Source organism: Acipenser ruthenus, unplaced genomic scaffold (genome assembly GCF_902713425.1).
Source record: "Acipenser ruthenus unplaced genomic scaffold, fAciRut3.2 maternal haplotype, whole genome shotgun sequence".
NCBI classification, from domain to species: Eukaryota; Metazoa; Chordata; class Actinopteri; order Acipenseriformes; family Acipenseridae; genus Acipenser; species Acipenser ruthenus.
Window position 1 is genome coordinate 2093 of NW_026708604.1, and position 4930 is coordinate 7022.

General features: G+C 36.8%; 1 long non-coding RNA gene across 2 annotated transcripts; it reads left to right on the plus strand.

Annotated features, from left to right (window-relative positions):
• The first annotated feature begins 327 nt into the window (after window positions 1-327).
• LOC131734623 (uncharacterized) lies at window positions 328-2750 on the plus strand. 2 transcript variants are annotated; one of them, XR_009327058.1, is made up of 4 exons: window positions 332-855; window positions 1018-1125; window positions 1886-2065; window positions 2714-2750. It is a non-coding gene; the product is annotated as an uncharacterized LOC131734623 (long non-coding RNA). The 2 variants fall into 2 exon arrangements; XR_009327057.1 differs by lacking the exon at window positions 2714-2750 and having other exon boundaries at window positions 328-855; window positions 1886-2699.
• The last annotated feature ends 2180 nt before the right edge of the window (window positions 2751-4930 follow it).

Genomic DNA, 4930 nt, shown 5'->3' on the forward strand with positions numbered 1-4930 from the left:
GCAGTCTGTTATTTATTTTTGTATTAGATTATTCCATTTCGAATACTTCGTTACTAAAAGCAATATGAAAAATGGGGAAAACAAGTCTGAATCAGTTTTTGTATTTTAAACTCAGAAATTGGAAAATGAAAAACGGGTCGATTTTTGTTTTTATGAAAAACTGAAATAGAAAACGAGTCGTTTTCTGGCTTTCCGATTTCCGATTTAGAATGCAAAAACGATTGGCCGGAATGTACACGGACCGAGAAGCTCTATAACAAAAAAAAAACGCGATGTAGAGCTTAATGCGGTGTAACCTGTACCTTCGATGTTTTAGACTTTTTATTAAACCACTGTTCTATGCTACTGAAATGTCATCAACCACTATTACTATCATAAAGCTCCCAAAATCCTTTTAGATGCTACTCCTAAGTAAATGTCTGGAATTTAGTTTGGGATTGTTTTGCAGTTAGTGATCCGTTCGGCTTTGTGTTTTGCTTACAGATGCTATACAAAAATAAAACCAATAAAACACCTATGCTGCTTTAGTAGCAGCAAAATACAAGGTTGTGTATCAGTGTTTAAGATGTTCGCTAGATTCACATTTATTACATTTGTGTTCTGTTTTATGTCAAGGTTGTGACAGCAGTTGTGAAGGATTCAGAAGACAGTTATTCGAATCTTATCCCACACTGAGTGAGGGTGGTGGATTTTAACTAATGAAGATTTCAGGATCTATGAGAAGCCAGATCTTGGCTGTTATTCCTTGCCCTAATGAGGGGTACTCAGCAAAATATTTAAGGGACCCAGAAACCCAAATTTGGCTCTGTCATTATCTATGTAAGGCCGCTACAAAGAGGTCTTAATATGGATCAGGTAAGAGCTTATTGTTTTTTTCTTTGATTGTTTCTTAGTGCTGGTAAATTCTTATTATTCATCCATCTTCTTTGGTGGGTTTTCAGGGTTCCACATGTTCATTCAGCTGTAGTGTAACATTGCATTTGCAGTGAATGACGTGTCTGCCTGCAATTCATTTAGTAGGTTCCTGGGCTGTCCTTATCCACTGGGCCCCTGATGAAGTGCCTCTTTTGTGAGAAAGACTTTTCCTTCTCAGAAATAAAGTCACAGTGACGGCTGTAGCAGCAGGTATAGTGTTTTTGTTAATGTAATTGGTCATTGTTAAATACAGTACATTAACTATTTTGAAAGGTTTATTTGCAGTAAAATGATGAAATATGCGTATAGTGGTTTTCAGGAAATGTTTATGCTAATGTAGTCTTACAAAAATAAATGTATTGGTCTCGTAAATGTTTTCAAAATGAATAAAAGCTGATTGGCTGTGTTTTGATGTAATATAATTTAAGTCGTGGTTATAATCATTGTTTTGCTGCACTTCATGGATACATATGTCAAGTTCTTATTACCTGTTGTCATATACCAAAGGAACTTTTTGATGAACATTCTCACAGTGATCTGACAATGTGTTGGTCCTGCATATGCTTGTGATCATTTGTCCTTAATTGTCTTTGTTTTGCTGTGTCTTCTTAGTTAATTACTTCATGTGAAACTTATGGTTTAAAATGTATTGTCTTCAAGGCCTTCATTTCAGAGCACAGACAGTAGGTAGTGGAAGGAGTAGGTGAGACTCAGAGTTCAGAGGTGCCCACTGCAACAGTAACTTGTGTGCTGCTGAATTCTGATGAGCTGCTACAGGAGTGTATTCCGGATAGACCAAGTGAAATAATAGACAGCAATAGGGATGCAGGAGTAGACAGGGCAGTCTTCGTTGACAGCAGAGAGACTGAGGACGGTTTGTGAATTAAATTATTTGAATTAATTTTATGTGTTGAATGAAATAAGCTGACACCTTTCTGTTTTTCAATGGGTATGTTTTATTTCTTTTCAGAATGTGAAATCATGGCAAATTTGTTCAGGGAGGCTGTATTGAAGCAGCATGGAACTGCTAAACCACTCCATCTAAGAATGGATTTGCGAGACAGCATGGAGAATAGAGAGAGGGACATTTTGTCATTTTATAAAATGTCCAAAGTAGAATGGGCCTGTCCTTTAAAATGCACACTTGAAGGTATTTGAATGGAATTTTACTCACTCTCTTTATTTTTAAGATTTTAATCATGGTTTCATATTTTAATGTTCTGAGTTTTCCATCGGCGATGCAGCTGTGGGTGAAGGAGTGAACAGGTTCTTTTTCTCCACAATTATATCAAAGCTTCAGTTTGGTTTTCATCGTAACTTGCTTTCTATAAAACAGGGTTTTTAAATGATGTTATTTAGAAATGTCAGTTTATATTAATTTGCTCAAGAATATTACAGATCACAATGTATTTGTAATATTCGTCACGTGCTTGTGGAAAAAATCTATATGCTTTATCGGTCATATTTTTACTTTTTATACATCACCAATCTAACAGAATAAGGATAGACTGTATAGTGGAGGCATCCCATGCGCAATGGTTTTAGTTAATTAACTGGCCAAGGACATCACTGTTCAGGTTATTTATTCTAAGAGTACTACAGAAATCATTGTTTGTTTCCATTATTGTTTAGTCTTGCATCTACACACTGTGCTTTAATGTTTACAATTGTGGAAATAACGCCTAGACAGTATGAACTTAGTGAGCAGTGCATGTTTTGTCATCGTCAGAGTTCAATTTTTTGCAGAAAATAAAATGTGATTTGATTCTTATTTATGTTTGATTTCTTCCCTCCTTAGAAATCACTGACAGAACTTTTAATGTTTGAAGGAGAACTGACCATTTAATTCCTCCACATCTGAGTTCCTTCTCGAGAGTGACATGTTTCACGTTGCTGGGCGAATGATTGGACATTCTTTCCTGCACAGTGGTCCAAGCTTAGCTGGATTGAGTCCCGCAATTATCCATGTGTTGCTTGGAGGTGCACCAGAAACCGCCAATCTGGAGAGTCACGATTGTCCTGATATTGATGTTCACGAAACTGTCAATTAGTAAGTAATGTATGCATAATTTCAATGGCTGAAACTTTATTGTCTGTTCTGTATTCTCTCATTTTCTGTGCCTCTGAAAATTACTAACAAGCACTCTTTTGAACAGAATTGTCCCAAATTCAAGGTTGTAGGCTGGAGACTGAAATGTACTGAAGTGTAAATCACTGATGTAGAGTGGGATGATCTCCGTTCCATGTGAACAACTAAGAATGGAATGTGGAGCTAAGCCCTGATTAAGTTTTCTGGGCTTAAACAACTAATACAAGTGTCTTTCATGACATTAAAATAAAGTCAAGCTATTCTAAGGTTGCATTAGCTAAGGAACTAATGACGTATGATCTAATGCATTAATAATTAACTAATATTGAGTGTGACAGGTTGATTTCTGTGATATCTGCATATATGTAAATGCATACGTTTATATTAATACATTTCTTACTTTGAATATGAACAGTGTTGAAATATCTGCATTACTGTGCTTTGTGTTGTTTTCCATAAGATGGGTGGTTACTGAAGGTGTGTGTATTTGTTTTTATTGTAGAAGGAGTCCAAAGCAGTTCTCAGTGAAGAAGACACAAGCATAATACTGCAATTGGCATTAAGCTGGATCTTCCAGGGATGGCAGAAGAAAATCGGCATTGGCTAATGGACAAACTCCTCCTTCACGCTGTAAGTAGGTTTGTTTCGTGCATATCCATGTTAGGTTTACTCATTGTACTGGTTAGTTTTGTAATTAATTGATAACCTACAGCAGGGGTGGCCAAACCCAGTCATGGAGAGCCCCTATTCAGCAAATGTGTTCAATAAAAGGGAAACTGTTGTGATTGAGGTCTTGAGGGAATTTTTAATTGAAACGATCACTAAAGGACTTCATTTAACAAATTCACCTGCTTTAATTCGTCACATTAAATTCTTCCATGTGTTTTAGACATTGATAATGAAAAGTGACCTATAAAATCCGCTGGATTGGGTTCCTGAGTGGCGCATTCGGTAAAGGCCTCCACTAGGAATGCACGGTGCGCTTTACGACTCTGAGGTTGCTGGTTCGATCCTGTTGTTCCTTTGCCGGCTGGGGATGGGAGTCCACAGGGCTGTTTGACCACCCCTGACCTACAGTTATGCATTTTAAATTGGGTACATCTTTAGTTTGCTTTTTACTCTATGCTACATTCTTCTTATTTGTGGTAGGTTATTGTAAGAACAACTCGACAGGTTTAAACAGCTGAGGAAAGGACTGAAAGAGACATTGGTCTGGCCTCTCCTGAAGGAAAGAAGTGATATTATTCCACTGATGTTTCCAAGGGCCTCTGACACACTATTACACCCCCCAGGTGTGTTACATTTTTATTACATGTTGTTCCCTAATTATGTTTTGAATGCCTGTGGCAGTGTGTTACTGTTCAGTGTTTTGATAATGTGATTTGCTAGTTATATTTCTAATTCTGAAGTTTATATATTTTTTGGTGTAACTGTGAAGCTCATATACTAGTATGTTTTGGTCTACAACATAAAACCCAGCTTGTATAGAGCTTTGAGATGAAGCTTGTTATTGAGCAATTTCAATATTGGAATTGAACAAAAATGGCCAATAAGGTTCAGCAAGAGATCCCAGCCGTGCATTCATTTATCTATTCATTCTTTTTTTCCTCAAGATGATCCTTGAAAGAATCACCTGGCCACACTGAATGTGGCGGAAGATGATGATGATGATGATGATGATGATGATGATGATGATGATGATGACTGTTCTCTTGAGACTAAATGCCGTATCACAGGCTTCTTCAGGACATTCATTGAAACGGTATAATTTAATCTATTAATCATCGCCGTGTATAATTTTATTTTAACCACCCAACTCATTCTTACCTTATACGAGAAGGGACAACTTCTTATTCTTCATCACTCAAAACAGCATTTGCCACCACTTCATATGTAATATTCCTATACAAAGAATACATAAGCTAA